At 43.9% G+C, this 17780-nt stretch overlaps 1 protein-coding gene across 3 annotated transcripts in view; it reads right to left on the bottom strand.

The window, feature by feature from the left end:
- The window catches only part of ndst2a (N-deacetylase/N-sulfotransferase (heparan glucosaminyl) 2a), a 169697-nt gene that overhangs the window by 110168 nt on the left and 41749 nt on the right, over nucleotides 1-17780 (bottom strand). For 2 of the 3 annotated variants that reach the window (XM_031823495.1, XM_020481742.2), the window contains exon 2: nucleotides 1415-1444. The exons of the other annotated variant lie outside the window; for it this stretch is intronic. The gene's annotated coding sequence lies outside the window, so the exon portion shown is untranslated. The remainder of the gene's footprint in view (nucleotides 1-1414; nucleotides 1445-17780) is intronic. 3 annotated transcript variants of the gene reach the window in all.

Genomic DNA, 17780 nt, shown 5'->3' with positions numbered 1-17780 from the left:
GTTGCAAATGAGAACTTGTTCTCAACTAGCCTTTCTGGTTAAATAAAAAAATACACTTGTGTGTATACGGTAGTTGTTGTGAAATTGTTAGGTTAGATTACTTGTTAGATGTTACTGCATGGTCGGAACTAGAAGCACAAGCATTTCGCTACACTCGCATAAACAGCCAACCATGTGTTTGTGAGAAATACATTTGATTTGATTTGAGTGGGAAAGGGAAAACAGCTGTATTGGCAGAGAGGTTTTGGAACCCTTTCTATTTAGTATATTAACTCATTTACCACCTGGTGGCGCCAGGCAGGCCAAAACTCCATCCCACCAAAACGGCAGAGATTAAGCAGTCTTTTCAAACAGCTCTTACATGAGCACTAACCTAAAAATCGGGCCGCCCCCAGGTGGTGAGGGTGGAAACACATAGTCCCCTCCTGTACTCCCCGTTCACACACACATCGGTAATCAGGCCAACCACCATCGTGTTGTCAGCAAATGCAACAATGGTGGTTGGCCTGATCACCGACAACGAGACAGCCTATAGGTAGGAGTTCAGAGACCTGGCAGTGTGGTGCCAGGACAACAATGTTTCCCTCAACGTCAGCAAGACAAAGGACCTGACTTGTGGACTACAGGAAACGGAGAGCTGAGCACGTCTCCAGCCACAGGGCTGTAGTGGAGTGGGTCGGGAGCTTCAACTTCCTCTGTGTCCACATCACTAAGGAATTATCATGGTCCACACACACACCAACAGTTATAAAGAGGGCAGGCCAGTGCCTCCTCCCCCTCAAGAGGCTGGGCCCTCAGAATCTCAAAAAGTTCTCCAGCTGCACCATCTGGACTGGCTACATCCCCGTTTGGTATGGCAACTGCTTTGTATCCGACCACAAGGCACTACAGAGGGTAGTGTGTATGGCCCAGTATATCACTGGGGCCAAGCTTCCTGCCATCCAGGACCTCTATACCAGGCGGTGTCAGAGGAAGGCCCTAAAAACAGTCAAAGACTCCAGCCAACCAAGTCATAGACTGTTCTCTCTGCTACCACACGGCACCAAGTCTGGAACCAACAGGACACTGAACAACTTCTACCCCCAAGCCATAAGACTGATAAATAGTTAACCAAATAGTTACCTGGACTATTTGCATTTATCCTTTTTGCACTCTTGACTCATCACATACGCTGCTGTTACTGTTTATTATATATCCTGTTGCCAAGTCATTTTAGAACCAGCCACATGAGCAATGCAAAGCTCTTTGGGCTATGTTAAAGTTAATCATCCTAGGACACCAACACACTTCGCTAATTCACACATGGGTTGCGTGAACGTACACACTGTATAAAATCACACATACACAAAGGCGGGTACACACACACACACACACACAAACACAACACCCAGTTGGTCTTTGAAGAGCCCCTTACCTCAGAGTGTGCAGCACGCAAGACGAGGGCCTGCAGAAAGGAGAGAACGAGAGAAAAAGGATTCATTAAAGGATCCAACTCACAGCCACACAAATGCACCCCCTGCTACTCTCACCTACATTAACATGAACTGCCCACCTCAGCGAGTGAGTGAGCTCTCAAATACACGGCAGTATCTTCTATTTAAATTAAAGGGAAAAAAGTGTTTAACAGTAGCCTAGTTTGAAAAGGCAAGCCCCAGGGTTGTCAAGGACGACAGAGCCAGAGAAGAAGAGAGATGAGAGACAAAGACAGAAAAGCAGGCTTAACAGCATCACATGAAGATATGATGCTAGAGAGGAGCCCTGACCTCTGCTTGCTTAGACAACAACCTGAGTCAACATCTCCCTCTCTTGCTCCCTGGTGATATTCTGTTTGTTATGTAGTGGTGCAGTTTGTTCCAGGAGCAGGCTGTCCTGATCTATCCACACCCACAGAAGCTGTTTTTCAAGCGTTTTAACTGGCTTCCATGGCAAGACATGATATGTTGAAGAAATATGGATAAATCCTATCCAGTCCTTGTCAACCATCAGTGATAATAAAGAATATTGGAAAGGTGTCCATTTCAGAGCTAGTTATGAGACAGCCAGGGTTATGGGGCTCTGGGGACTCTGTTAGGGGAAGGAAGGAGAGCACTCACAGTTGGAGGCAAGGTATTGGTGCTGTAGCCTGCTACTAAACCTCATCTGCTCCAGCAAACACTACTACTTCATCAAAGCATCACGTCAAACGCAAGTCACCCACGATGGAGCGGAATCTGCCTGGGAGGAATAAATAATGCACTGCTATCTGCTGCTACCGCTATCAAAGATAAATAACACACAAGTACACAGCTTTAATGTCAGGGAGGCATAGGCATAGACTAAGATACAGTAGATAGTACATATACATATATGACATGAGTAATGCAAGATATGTAAACATTATTTTAGTGACTCGTGATCCATTTATTAAAGTGGCCTGTGTTTAGGCTGCAACCTCTCTGTGCTAGTGATGGCTATTTAACAGTCTGCTGGCCATGAGCTGTTTTTCAGTCTCTCGGTCCCAGGGAATTGATCAAGTAAAATATTGTGATATATAAGTTGACAAAATATTGCATCGTTTTGACAATATCACAAAATTATTTTTGCACTAGTTGGCTGTACCTGTTATCTATGGCCATAAGAGTTAGTAGGCCAAACGGTTTGGATACTACAGACGTTTTCATGAGAAGACTGATTATCGGCGTGTCTCGTGGTCTGACAAACACAGCTGTAGCCCTGCCACCTTTCACCTCAGATGCGGTGGATGGGGACGCATCAAATGCAAAAAACCTTCAAGCTTAAACAGACAGTTATTAATGCGGAATTTTTATTATGCTAATTAAATTTCCACGTGGCCGCAGACATTTACTCAAGAGGGTTAATACATTTTTAATTCAGGCTGTACCACAGGGGTGTCAAACTCATTCCATGGAGGGCCTAGTGTCTGCAGGTTTTTGGTTTTCCCTTTCAATTAAGGCCTAGACAACAAGGTGAGGGGAGTTCTTCACCAATTAGTGACCTTAATTCATCAGTCAAGTACAAGGGAGGAGCGAAAATCCGCAGACACTCGGCCCTCCATGGAATGAGTTTGACAAGTGCTATAAGAAGAAAATGTGTAAAAAGTCAAGGGGTGTTTCTAAAGGCACTGTGTATGATCAGGACTATTTTCTAAGTAACAGAACAATAAAACAGTCTTCTCTTGAGATTAACGTCTTATTTACAGTTTTACTGCAAGATATGAATTGCCACAATGTTTGTTCTCCAAATGATGGACTTTATTAAAAACAGAAAAATGAAGTAAAAAGCCCACATTATCTTAAAATAAATTCAAGGTTTTGTTTTTCCAGCTTTCTGTTTTTGGTACAGATCTGGGGAAAGATACATTTTTTGGTACCCTTCCCCAGATCTGTGCCTCAATTTCTTTGACCTCAGGGCTTGGTTTTTGCACTGTCAACTGTGGGACCTTAAATAGACATGTGTGTGTCTTACCAAATCATGGCCAATCAATTGAATTTACCACAGGTGAACTCCAATCAAGTTGTAGAAACATCTCAAGGATGATCAATGGAAACATGATGCACCTGAGCTCAATTTGGAGTCTCATAGCAAAGGGCCTGAATACTGATGTAAATGAAGTATTTGTTTTATTTTTAATACATTTGCAAACAATTCAACAAAAAAAAACGTTCACTTCATCATTATGTGGTTTTGTCACTTTATTTAATCAATTTTAAAATAAGGCTGTAAAGTAACAAAATATGGAAGTTAAGGGGTACGAATACTTTCCGAATGCACTGTATGTACAAGTGTGTGTAGGTAGGGACTCTACGGTGCCATAGTCGTCATTATATCCGAAACACTATATAACAACGCTGGCAAGGGATATAGGAGATCGACTTTATTCAGTCAGTTTGACGCCTTTAAGGAACTAGGCACCACTTGCTGTTCAGTTGTCAATCAACACACAGTTGAAACACGCAAAAAATATACAAATGTGTCGGAAAACAATAATTAGGCTATTGGATTTAGGCTCATCGTTACCACTCAATACTTGGAACGTGCAAATTCACGAGCATCATGCTCGCTCTCCCTAAGTGTAAAGAAATTCAACTGCAACCAGAGCTCTGTATATAACGAGATGCTCATGTCTCCGCCCCAACAATGGGAGTTGTTGTCCCAAAGGCAGGCTTAGGTCCACAATAAGCCCATAGAAAATGCATTGGCCATATTTTGGACAGATTTTGGAGAGTGAAACCTCTCACTTCGCCTCTTCCTCTCTGTTGCGTTTCCATGTTATCACTCACTTTGTGGCTGACCAGCAAAGACACTATCAATAGATCACTAGAAGATGCATATGGTTCATTCTAGCGGGAGAGGGCTCGACGGACTAGCGAATTGAAACTTTTAAATGAAAAGTAGCCTAGTTAATATAAAGTGGAAAATGTAGCCGTCTGAAAATTAGTGTGTAAACGGCTGATTAGCCAACGCTAATGGAAAACACTGGCAATGCATATAGAATTGTGAGAAACGCAATACATTTCCTAATAATGTCGTATCGTGAGGTCCCTGGCGATTCCTAGTCCTATTGTTTACCCACTAAAGCCGCTGCAAATCTTATTCATGGCTTAATGATTATATCTGCCAATTAACGGTGCGACAGCAGAATCCCATTCAGCCCGGCTGGGGATGGTGTTGCTAATCCTATTGTCTGTCTTTTTCCTCTCCCTCGCTCCACTCTGCAGCCATACGGCACATACATGGGGAGGTGGGTGGGGACACGGGCTGCAGGTATTTAAGATTAGTAATGACTCAGGAGCAGGATTCTACCTGAGGCCCTCAGGGTGAATTACAGAAGCCTAATAAATCAGACCACACCATAGGCCAGGGGGATGCAGATTTAAGATTTAATGCTCTCCCCTAATGGTATGACAGCCCTCTACTACTTAGCTTGAATCGAATGGCAAACATGGGAGAGTGAGAAGTTAATGTTAGCTTAATTTGAATAAGTAAGGCTAACCGTTATCTACGCAAGTGAGCAACACTAGCATAGTCATGTACTGGCCACAGCAGAGAAGGGGGGTGGGGGGCATTTGATTTTTTCCTCTGCCCTTTGCATTCATTTCAGAATCCAGAAGCGGAGGCGGACAGAAGGTTCATGAGGTGACATCTATGAGCTGACAGCCAGGCACTCTTCCTCTCATGCTAATGCAGGCACAGAAATCATTACGCTCAGCTCCAATGAAAACAGCCAATGAGAAAAGTTCAGGCACAATGAGGGAAAATCCATTTGCAGTCTGTAAACACACACACACACACACACACACACACACACACACACACACACACACACACACACACACACACACACACACACACACACACACACACACACACACACACACACACACACACACACACACACACACACACAGAGCTGTAAATAAATATTGTGCATCGCTATCATTTTCTCCATGGCAATTTCTAACAGTGTGATGAAGGGCACTATAGATCAGAGTGAAGTTGCAGCCAGAGCTAATGTCAGAGAGAGAAGGGAAACAACACCAAAGCCAATTTAACATGATAAACTGGTTAAAGTCCGAGGACATCTATTCTCTGATCCAGCCCTCACCAAGCAGAGAAGCAGACATTCTGTCCCAGTTTGCCCCTCGCTGCCACATTCTCCATCTATCTCATACGTAACTGTAACTGGCTGCTAAGCCGTCCAGTAGACAGGCTAATGCCCCAGATTGCTACTTGTGTGAACACACATGGTTTTCACAAGCACCTGTAGCCTCTCCTAACATCTTAGATTCCTAGCTCATTGCCTCAAGCATCTGTTCATACCAATGATGTATATAAACCATGGATTGCAGATGCTTTGTATTGGCCAATGAGAGGCTTTGAAGCCACCGGTCGGCCCTATTGGCACTCCTCAGAAGAAGCAGTCCTCCATCGGAATTAATAGAATTCTACAGTATCTTAAATGTTTCAATGACAAAATGACATGTATTAAAGTATTTTTTTATTGTAGTGGGCCCACTAACATTAGTACTTCCAGATAACTATGTTTTAATGACTATGTTATTTTAAATGTGTATTTTGTTTGTTTATCTCATAATATAAAAGTATGCATTAAGGTGTCTAATATAATTAAAGGGACAAAAACAAATGTAAAAATAATAATATTAATGTTTTGTCTACAATGGTGGGGGAGTGCCAAAATGGTGGCGCAGCGGCTTCAAAACATCACCCCGTCAATCATCTAGTGTGTATGTATGTATGTATGTATGTATGTATGTATGTATGTATGTATGTATGTATGTATGTATGTATGTGTGTATGTGTATGTGTGTGTATGTATGTATGCATGTATATATATAAATCATTGGTTCATACAGACACAGAAAGCCAGCGTGAGGCAACGGCAGTAAACTGCTCTCAATCCTGAACCACAACACATCACACCTTATAAAGGACGGAGTTGTAAGCCAATTTCCTTTCAGACATGAATAGAGTAGACATGGGAGGTGCTGAGGGAGAGAGATAGAGAATTGAGAGCAGGGGGTGTGGAGAGGCAAGGGGTGAAGGCTAAGCTGCTGGATGCTGGCATTCTGTGGGCTACACTACTGGGTCTGTGTGAGCTGAATGGCACGCAGCAGGTAGTTCTGGCCCCCTACCTCCATCTGCCCCCGTTCTCCACCCACTACCCCATCCCTCCACCACCAGGCAGGCAGGCAGAAAGGAGGCCACAAGGAGGGGGGAGGGGGAAGCAGATAAACCAGGGTTGCAGCATTCAGTGGGAAAGAAAAAGTATGAGTTGTTTTATAAACAGAGGTAGCCTACTACCGAAGCTTGCCCAATATGAAGGCACATTTATGTTTCCATATCAAAACCTTTGCTCCCGTTTTTTAGTGAGAGTCAGGGCCCTGGACCACGCAAGCAACCAGCCCACACAGACATAGCCAAATGCCCCACAGGGGCAACGGTCCTATCAATAAATCTGTAGGCTACTATAAAATGTGTGTAAGGTGAGACAAGAACATTTTCATTTCATGATAAAAACTACCTTGCCATAAAAAGCAGCATCCCATTTGCTGCCACAATCAGCTCATTTTCACAGAAACAATTGTCACACACAGTGTGCAAGTTGGTTCAGGTCTGAAAAGTCACATTCATCACACAAGATGGATTTCAAGCCAAATATGCGATAAGACCCAAAGTGGGTTTGCAGCTTTTGCCGTAATAACGGTGCGAGATCATCGGGGATGATTGCTGCAGCCTCAAAAAGCAGCAGGGCAAGAAAATTTACTAGGATGTTTTGGTGACATCAACACTAAAACATGATGCCTTTGCTGGGCTTCTTCAGTTCATTGCCTCTACTTTAAAGTACAACATCTAGGACAAATGTCTGAGACAAGATCTGTTTTTTCTGCTCCTACTACTGTATTATTTGATCATCTGCAAAGTTAATGCATAAGTCTCAAGTTTCTCTTGAGTTTTGATGTTAGTGCAGCAAGTTGTTATATTCAGACGATGAGGTCACAGAGAGGGAAGGACCAACCGGAGCTGAGAGACAAAGCACGAAAATGTGGGGTTCGAAATTGACACCCTTGATAAAGATGAGCTGACTGTAATAAAGAAACACTACAATAAAACATTAAATGATATGACTGTATAAATGAAATGACTGTATAAAATAAATAATTAAAATACAGAGATATACTGTATGATAAATTTGGGGGGAAATTAAATACATTTTTTACTAGGGAAAAACTTTAACAATCCTTTTTTTCTCAAAAAGGTAGGAGTCGGGCCTCCCAGGTGCACGCAGTGGTCTAGGGCACTGCATCGCAGCGCTAGCTGTGCCACCAGAGACTCTGGGTTTGCGCCCAGTGCCCAGGCACTGTCGCAGCCGGCCGTGACCGGGAGGTCCGTGGGGCGACGCACAATTGGCCTAGCGTCGTCCGGGTTAGGGAGGGTTTGGCTGGTAGGGATATCCTTGTCTCATCGCGCTCATACTAACAATTGGATACCACGAAATTGTGGAGAAAAGGGGGTAAAATGTATAAACATTTTTAAAAAGGTAGGAGTCAAAAGTTAAGTCCAGACAGAGTTGAACATTGCAAAATGTTGATTTTGTGGCCAATTAATTTATTTGTGGATTTGATGTGTGTTTGGGGTTATGGTCAGGTTTTCGGCAAAAGTATCTTGGTTCTATGTGAAGTTCATGATGCCGTTGGACTTAAGGGCCCCAGGACATCGAAGATCCCAACAACAAGCCCCATAACATCGAACATCCACCTCCATATTATACAGTAGGTATGGGGATATTTTCTGCTCATGCGTTCTCTTTTTGACGCAAGATTCACCAGTTTTGTGCATGGCCAAAGAGAGCAATTTAAGTCATCTGACTAAAGCAAAGGTTCCAATCCAAGTGCCAATGCTGTTTAGCAAACTCCAGACGTTCACATTTTTTGGGTAACATGAAAATAGAGCTATTTGCCCATGCACACTTCTGATGGGTTTGTTCACAAACTAGGTTGTTTTTCTATGTTTGACTTTCAACTGCTAGGGAATACAACGCTTCAACTAGTTAGACTCAATCTCACAGGTGCAAACATGACAAGTCGCAAAATCACAGTAACATCCCACCCTTAACGGGGTGTCTCAACTGTGATATAAATATTTATTTTTTTAAAGACCCAGGTCACAAAATATAAGTAAACAATATACCACAATACTTCGTACTAGTAATACATTTATTGTTTTAGAAACATTACAAAGCATCAAATATTTTGAATGGGAAAAAAAAAAGTCTGGTACACATATATATTTTTTATCTACCTGCCCCTGTGGCTGGTGGACCAAAAAGTACATTTTATGCCCTGATTGTATAAAATAATATAATTTCCCCAAAAACATTAGCATACAATATAGCTCAGTATTTGAATTATTTTATACAGTCCTTTTTGCTCATCTTTATCAAGGGTATCGTTCATTTTGTACCCCACTGTAGGAATCCATTGACTTGCATTGGTGGCACAAATGCTAAAAAGTTAGCATTTGTGAAACACTGGTCAGGTAAACAAAACCAAAGCATAAGTTGCTGTCGTACCTTGTCCATAAACTGCTTACAGGGTAATAAGGAAACCACCCAAAATACAAAAATACATTGAACTATCCCTTTTAACGTGGGTGGGCGATTCTTTAAAAACATCAAGTAATAGCAGGAACAGCACCATCTAGTGCAGTGATTCTCAACTGGTGGGGGAGGTTTTGAGTGGGTCGCAGGTATCTGAGTACAAATACTTCAGTCTGAATTTAAACAACTTAAACAAGGTAGAAAGTGTGTAGAAATTATAGTGAACTTAATTTGATCATTTTAATATTTTTTTCTTCAAATCAGTCATTTCGATGTAGAGCTAATAAGCAGCACTCTTTTTGTGATTTTGTGCTCTCAAGCCAGTGAGTTTACTGACATTCATAATCAAGAATATGTGAAAATGTAGTTATTGAGAATGAGAGAGGTGGGAATGTTGTTTCCTTGTCATATAATTGATACATTTACTATCAATATAGCTTTAAAAAAAGTTTTCCAGATTGTATTTGGCGATTCTTCACAAGGTCAATATTGGTTCGTGATTGAGACATCCTGGTTCAATTTGGGTCCCGAGGCAAAACCAGTTGAGAACCACTGATCTAGTGGTCAGAACCTGGTCATATCAGGATGTAGGATGGGCCATGAGGATAACTGATCAGGGGAAAAAAATACATCACCAAATTCAGAGAATACATTACATGAAGAAACACTCAAAGCCACAGCTCCATACCACTTGTCAAACAGAGAACTGATCCTGTACCCTCGTGGTTTGGGTGGGAGGCTTTTAACCATTTCTTTGGATTCCTCATTCTTAAAAAAAAAAGTTTCGGCCAAATTGGATGTTAGGTACTATATTTATTGAATATTATATGAATCCGATAAATGTTTTTTTTTAAATGCCAATTTGGGTGCAAACAATTAGCTTAATTTCTCTGAGATCAAATGATATTTTAACAAAATAATGTTGCAGGAATGCTAATCTTATGTTTTGGAACATTCTGAGATAGTGGGTGTCATGGCTTGCTGAAATGACATAGAACGACCCTCAGCAGACTCTCTCTGTGTCGTATAGCTTAACTCTGCAGACTCTGTCCGCTTACAAAATGTCAACCACCCTCAAAGGGACACAGGAGACAGCAGCAGGAAGACAGCCCGCAGTTGTCATGGAAACCACAGCCAAATACACACACACACACTCAGAGCAAAGCACATTCACACCAAACAACAGGACCAGAAGAATAAATACAAAGTGTCATCCGGAAATTATAACATGGTAAAAGTGCAAAGCCCAGTGTTTTCTGTCAGGGATGGGACCGGCAAACAGTGTAAGATTTATGATTTGTGTGAGATAAAGGGCTGACAATTCTATTAGATGTAACAAGGATTAATACATGTAGCCCATCTCCCAGGGGCTACTGGGGACACAGGGGCCATCTCAATAGTACTGTATGGGAGGGGAGTGCTGGGCTCTGTTGTGGTGAATTGAGTACAAGTGCTGTGTAAACTGCAACTCCCACAGTTCTCCTGGGCAGACTAATACTCCCCAACAACCCACAAGGACTACTGAGATCTACTCTGCAGAGATCCACAGGTAAGGAGAGATGGCGTTCAGTTTTTTTTTTTTTTACGATAGAACAAATAAATTCAGTGCTCATAGTTATTGGCTTTCTGATTCTACTTCTGCCCACACTTTATTCTACAGACTGTAGCTTCAAAAACAAACATTTCAACATGCTGTCCCAAGGGCTGCGGAGGTCCCCGGTGAGGTAAGGCATCTACAGAACCTGGGTAGAATAGATCCACACGCAGTAATTATTCATTTCTACAGCAACAGCACAAGATCTCTCCAAGTTGCAGGAGTTTATTTAGAGCAAACCAAAAGGTGGAAGAAAGTATAGCACTTCACAGGCACGCAGGATTTTCAAATGGATGATTACATATGGATTCATTACTGTAAGGCTGAAATAGGGAATGATTGCGAGAGACAAAGAAATCAGTGAGGTCATAGAAAAGGGACTTTACTTTCTGCAGTAAGAAAATATTGGTCTATTATCCATTCAAGCCAAACACATGAGAGGTAGTGGAAAGACAGAGGGCAGACTACTGACAATGGACAGGTTCCGACTATGGACCAAATCAAAGCAGAACTAGACTGTTTGATGGAGCTTTACACGCAAACATAGCTTTCAATACAGGGCTGTGTGAATCAAACGTATGGCTAGTTTATTTAACACTCTACCACTTGAATATCATGTTACAATGCATAATCAGTTTCCCCCCAGACACTCAGTGACAAGCTATTGACTCACTTGTATAATAAAAAAAGGATACATCTAGAAATGGATGAACGGCTGAAAGAACAAACAACTTAAGAGGCAATAAGGAGACATTGGGCTGTGGGGCAGTGATGCAGCCAGGACCGGGGATCCAGCAGGAGAGTCCACAGCTGTGCCCCGCTGCTCCACAGGGATATCCACGGAAACCAAAGGATTCAGGACTGATTTATGCCTCTATTAATGGGGGAGGGGGGGGGGGGTCGCAAACTATCAAACACACACAGTGCAGCTTGATGGTGCTCAATTAGCTGCACATTATAAAACTGCTCCAGACGAACAATGCAATAAATACCAACGAGCCAACGCTAATGAGTCTCTGTTCTTCTACTCTCCCGTTTCAGAGACAAATATGAACTGCTCCTCCTTGCTCCTGGTAAGAGGAAACAGAGAATGGAACGAGATGGGGAAGATGGCAGATGGGGGGGAAAGGGGAGCGATAAAGGGGTTCATGAGGAAACAGCCAGCAGAGGGATCAGCTTTTTTTTTCTGGCGTAAAAAGAACGACGGAATTCAGTCCTTTCTTTTCCTTTCCATATATTTTTTTTCTCAGACTATCCGCCAACGCACAAGCCTGTCTCTCGCCGTTATCGTTCAGCCCCAGTGTACCCAGCCCCCCTCCCCCTCCCATTGTTCCAGTCCTATCTGCCACAGGAAATTAAAGTTCTATGTTTGGGCCTCGCAGAAAGCAGGCCCCTACTGTGCTTCACGCTTCAGAGGGGTAAGCACGGCGTGACAATTTGTCACGCACACAAACACACATGCATGCACATAGTACACACAGCTAGTCTTGGCCTAATAACAAACAGTTCATTTCCGCCTACTGACGCACACACACACACACACCTGAAACATTTAAGGGAATGGTAGAATGACAGCGCAGGGCCTGAACATCACAGAGACAATCAGGGGAGAATTAAGCCATTGTGTATTTTCAAGGAACATTTATTTGAAGAGTTCTGAAGTGTAGAACTAGAAACTAAATGGGTAGGGCTGCATGTGAGAGTGCAGGAGGCAGTCTGGTATGGCCTTATAGCGTACCTTGGCAAACAAAGCCTAGCCAGGCAGAGGGAGAGATAAGGGCAGGCAGAGCTGCAGACTCGCCACACAATGGGCCCTATCGCTAGCCCCGCTCCCTGCTTTCATGTCCTCATTAAGATAACGCTCCAGCAATTAAACTCTAAAGTATCATCCGAGGGCCTGCGAGAGAGAGAGGGGAGATAGAATGGAGGGTGAGAAATGTGGGAGAAAATTACTTTCAATTTGGGAAAGAATACAACATTTGGTTCGGCGAGGAAGTGGTGGAACATTTGTGAAAGTTTGAGTTTTCCAAGTTTCGAGGGAGGTGAAAATGACTACATGAAGCAAGAGGAGAGTGTACCAATTGGAGGTGGTGGTTGCAGTCTGAGGGAAAAATTTAAATGGACAAATTAGAGAAATACATTTCCCACAAGCCAAAGGGTCTAGGTTCCAACTGGCATCTCATTATTTTGCTTTCCGGGCAGCAGGGACTCTATTAACACAACAGCTGGACTGAGACAGAGGGAGAGAGAGGGAGAAAACAGGAGCGACAGGAGGAGAGGCGCAGAACTTTCCAGCGTGAGCAGAGGAGAGAGTTGAACTGAGAAAAAAGGGAAAGCCGTGTTGATTTGGGTTGAGTCATGGGGTTAAAAGTAGAGGAGGAAAGGGTGCACAACAACCTAAAAGCCCCCAGCGCTTTTCTGCCTTTCATAGTTTTATCCTCCTCAGTACTCGTGATACTGGTCCATTGACATGCCTCAACATCAAAAGCTGATCAGTTCCCTCCCCATCCCCATCTGGAGGAATATGATTGGCTATGGGCAGGAAGAGGAGCTCACAAAACACAGAAAGGGAGGGCTGAAATCAATCACACTCCCATTGCTTCCCCAGTGTGTCTGTCTACAGCGTGAAGGTATTCAAACACCATCACAAATACGGATTCATAATACACAAGATGAACCGAGCAGACAATCATAAGACTGCGGGCCCTTGTTCTCCAGTGTGGTTAATCGGCTTATTAGTTCGAGCAGATGATCACAGAAGGCTGAGATGCACACTCTGACATTCTGATTTAAGTCCCAGACAACAAACACATAGCTACGACATACGATACAGTGAGGGCCCGGAGAAATGCATTGTTGGTTTGCCTTTGAAATGAATCCTTTCAAATTGGAGAGGAGAGATAGATATGTAGACTCTAGACTATTTGAATTCCATTTTCTTTCACACATGCATACATACACACATCCAGGCGTGAGAGTTTGAGCGCTGTGAAAGAAAGCAAGAGCTTTTCAAAACCACACAAAGACAGAGGCATCAGCGTGAAATCCACCCCATGAGATCTGAATTTTAATTTGTTGTGGAGGGGGGTGGGGTTATTCTCTTTAATAAGCAGTCAACAATAAAAACTGACAATGAATTTCCCAACTGTGCAGAGTAAGTAGAATGCTAAAGTCCTCAGGGAGGAGAAATGCAGAAGAGAAAACCCACACAGCTGAGCTTCTGCCAAGTACTCAAAATTCTGTGATTATCACAGCTGAGAGGGAGAGCGGGGAGAGATGGAGACAGGCATCAGAAGCGCCAGGCACAAACAAGTGAGACACACCCAGGCTACCTAGGAACTTCTCCAGAAGGCCGGAGTAGCCCAACTGAGCCTCATATACCTCTCTACGTAGTTCTAAGTACATTTGTGCGGCTGAATGTTTGGAACACAACACAAACGGACCTCCACCGGCTCCGTTTGCATAGACTGTGTAAAGCCCTTAAGACTACCACACACTCACACAGAGAAACCCAAATATTTATCCGCATTCTTCCACATCTTTATCTGGACGGGCCAGCTGCTGGGATCCATTGAGCGGTAATCAGGGCTTTGGCTCGCGACATGCTCACACAGGAAGTGCACCTCATCTGCCCTGTTTTTTTCCACTTGGCCTCAGAGCCACCAGGCATCTCCGCAGCAGATGGGGGAAATAAATCAGAACAAACCAGAGCAGGTAAACAACTTGTGCCCAAACACATGACATGGGAGCCACTGACGGCTAACGACAGTCTTACAAGGATGAGAATGGAGTGTGTGTGACATGCTGCAAAGAGAGGCAGCCAAATGGCTTTCAGGAGACCAAGCCAAGAAAGTTTGTGTGCGTGTCCTGCCTCTCCTTTCATTCCAAGCCTCTCTGAGGCGGCGCTTCAGAAGCGAGGGGGCTTTGATCACAGCGCCTTACAGATGGTTCTAATTTAATAATTAACTGATTAGACAAGTATGAATCATTCATTATTAGCTGTGTTAGCGTCGGCATGCAAACGTATCCTAAAACCAGGGGGTGGGCTGGCATGAATTACAGCGAGATGTGTTTACGACGGCCGTCTGAGGCGACAATCTATACCTTTACCTGCCGCGGCCAGAATAACTCTCAGCCAGGAGGACACAATGCAAAACTCCCTTGTCTGCTTATTCCCCTCATTGATCCCCCCCATTTCCTCTGCCTACTTCCCTACACCTCTACTGCGCACATCCCTCCATTTCTGTCATCTTCTCTACGGATCTCCCTCCCTCCCGTCCTCCCACCGGGTTGCAGAGGAGCAGTCAGTGAGTGATCAGGGCCTGGCCAGAGCAGTGTGGCCAAGCTAGAGCCCTCCAGAGATGGGCGGTTTGGAGGAGGCTCCTCAGGATTGGAGAGCACTCGACTGCAGCAGCGAGGGGCGAAGCGTGGCAGACAGCCGCTGCTGCCGCGCCAAATCCCCACCAAAGCACTGTGCATAGAGAGAGGGAAAGAGGGAGGAGAGGGAGACTGACAAGGGATGAGAGTGGGGAGAGATTAGGGAGAAAAGGAGCGGAAAATTAAAAACCAAGAAAGAGAAGGTAAAGAAGCTCAATAGAAAGACAGAGATGACAGAACTGGAAGAGGAGGAGAAAGGGGTGCAGTGGAGTGAAAGTGGAGGTGCTGGGAGGGGTGATGAGGTTGGTGCAGCGAGGAGACATTTCTTGGCTGATCTGTGACTTTCCCCTCACTCAGTGAACAGAGTCTAAATTCATTATCAAGACAGAGGGAGATTTGAGAGCCTTTCCCATAGACCCCCTTCACACAGAGTGGGAGCAGGATGAGGGGGAGGTCAAAGCTAGCAAGAGCACCAAACAATGCATGATGGATAGCTGAGGGCCAAGGGAGGGTCCACAAATGAGCAGGAAATATGGTTGGGACCATATACTCGACGAAGGCAGGCAGAATACTGTGAAAACCTTGTTCTGCCCCTTTTGCTTATGTTCTTTGATCTTGAACATTGAAGTAGAGGTCACATGGATATAAAGAGAGAGAGTGACTATGACGGAGAGTTCTCAATTGAAAACCTAGAACGCACTCATTCAGTGTGATGATGCATGAGATCATGAGGAAGGAAGCCTGAATCCAAGCAGTCATTGTGACAGTGGTGATGGAGCCGCACATCTGTAGTCATGGTGATTGGCGACAAAGTAGGCTCCAGCATTTATACATCTGATGCATAACCATATATGAACTGTAACCTAGGTTCTTCACGCCCTTGCCCTGATGGTGGTGTGTTAGCCAGGGGGGGTGTCTCTGGGTTGGAGCTGGAAAGGCTCTTTAGGGTTCTCAGAACGAGTCCACACAATCTGTTGTCATCTCCACACAAAGCAGAGGCATTCAGAATCCTCACTCCCTATGCCAAGCAGCCCAACAGCTGGCATGGCTGGGAGCCAGACGTTTTTCCTCTAACCTCCGGGTGGGAACCTCCACTACTGAGGAACAGAGATGAGCTGCACCATGGAGCAGGGCCAGGCAGAGGAAAGAGCACAGCGTGTCACGGATCCCAACTGGCTGGAAGACGACATGCTTCTGACCACAAACAGACAAACTGTGACTGCCTGGTTTCTAGTAAAACGCTTTAATGGATGTGGTGGGGAGAATAACTTTTAAAAAAATAATAATAATAATAGACCAGCAACAATTTATGTTCCTGACAACAAGGACACAACAAAAGACAAACGACTTAGTCAGACTTCGCCGTGACCAGGCTTTGCATGGTGTGAGAGATTCTTCACTGCAAGAGCTCTCTGGCGGCGGTCTCCAGGCAACCAACTGCCCACATCACCCCCCCTCTCTCTGACAGTGTTCACTGGTTGCCGTGCTGGTTATGAAACGGTGTCAGCATGCTCAAACATGCCGGCAGTGGAATTCAACAAGCCAGCCTCCTATGCTCCGCCTGTACCCAAGCGGGGGCCTGTCGCCATGGCGACGAAGGGGTCAGCGCCGGGTCGGCAGATTAAAAAACACCAAACCCCCCACCACTTAGCTAACTGGATCACAACTTCCTTCCTAGTTTCCTCCTACAGTAGGAAACCAAAAATGGGTTGATTTGAAGAAAACCCACCTTGGTTGTAGTAAGTCGCTGTAGTAGTGAGCCGCTGCTATGTGACTATATAATGCGAGTGCTTCTACGCCGTTCCCAGAGATTCCACTGGGAGATGATTTTAGACACCAGTCGTTTTGTTGTCCGCTGCCTGCTTCCCCCTTACGGTCTGAACAGCATCCCTGTCGAAGTCTGGTCAGGTCATTAATCTGCACCAAGCCTCAGACTGACAACACATAAAAGAGGGTCGTTCCACCTCAAGAAGCACAAGAAAGACAATCGACACCCACCACCTCAGATTATTCTGAAAATGTTTCTGTTAGAACCAAATAAAACAAGCATTTCTGCAACATTATTTTGTTGAAACACAATTTAATATCATAAATTAAGCTAATTGATTGCACCCAAATTGGCCATTTTAATATCTACGATTCATATAATATTCAATAAATATAGTAACTAACAATCGATTAGGAACAAACTGTTTTCTAACAATGAGTTAGATATGAGGAATCCAAAGAAAGTCAAAAGCCACCTACGGACCCCCCACACCATCAACAAGTATACAGTATCAGTTCTCTGTCTTACAAGTAGTATGAAGCTGCGGCTCAAAGGATTGTTTCTTCATGTAGTGTGTTCCCAATGAATTTCGTGATGTTTTTTTTTTTTCCCTGTTCAGAAACATTAGTCAAGGAAATTGTTAGGTTTCTGTCCCATCCTACATCCTGATATTACCAAGTTCTGACCACAAGACGGTTCCATTTTTCCCCCCGCTCTCTTTTTAGAATCCCCCCTCGAAATGTTAAAGGGATAGTTTACCCAAATGACAAAATGTGTTCCCTTCCCCTTTTAATCAGTCTATGGACAATGGATGACAGCAATCCATGAGTATGTTTACATGCTCACTAATAATTCAATATTAAACCGATTATGTCAGAGTATGCCATTAGTCAAGTAAACACCTTACTTATATTATGACCTCA

The sequence above is a fragment of the Oncorhynchus kisutch genome, linkage group LG4, assembly GCF_002021735.2.
Source record: "Oncorhynchus kisutch isolate 150728-3 linkage group LG4, Okis_V2, whole genome shotgun sequence".
Taxonomy (NCBI): domain Eukaryota; kingdom Metazoa; phylum Chordata; class Actinopteri; order Salmoniformes; family Salmonidae; genus Oncorhynchus; species Oncorhynchus kisutch.
The sequence above is the reverse complement of the archived record's forward strand: the minus strand, read 5'-3'. Positions and strand labels throughout refer to the sequence as shown.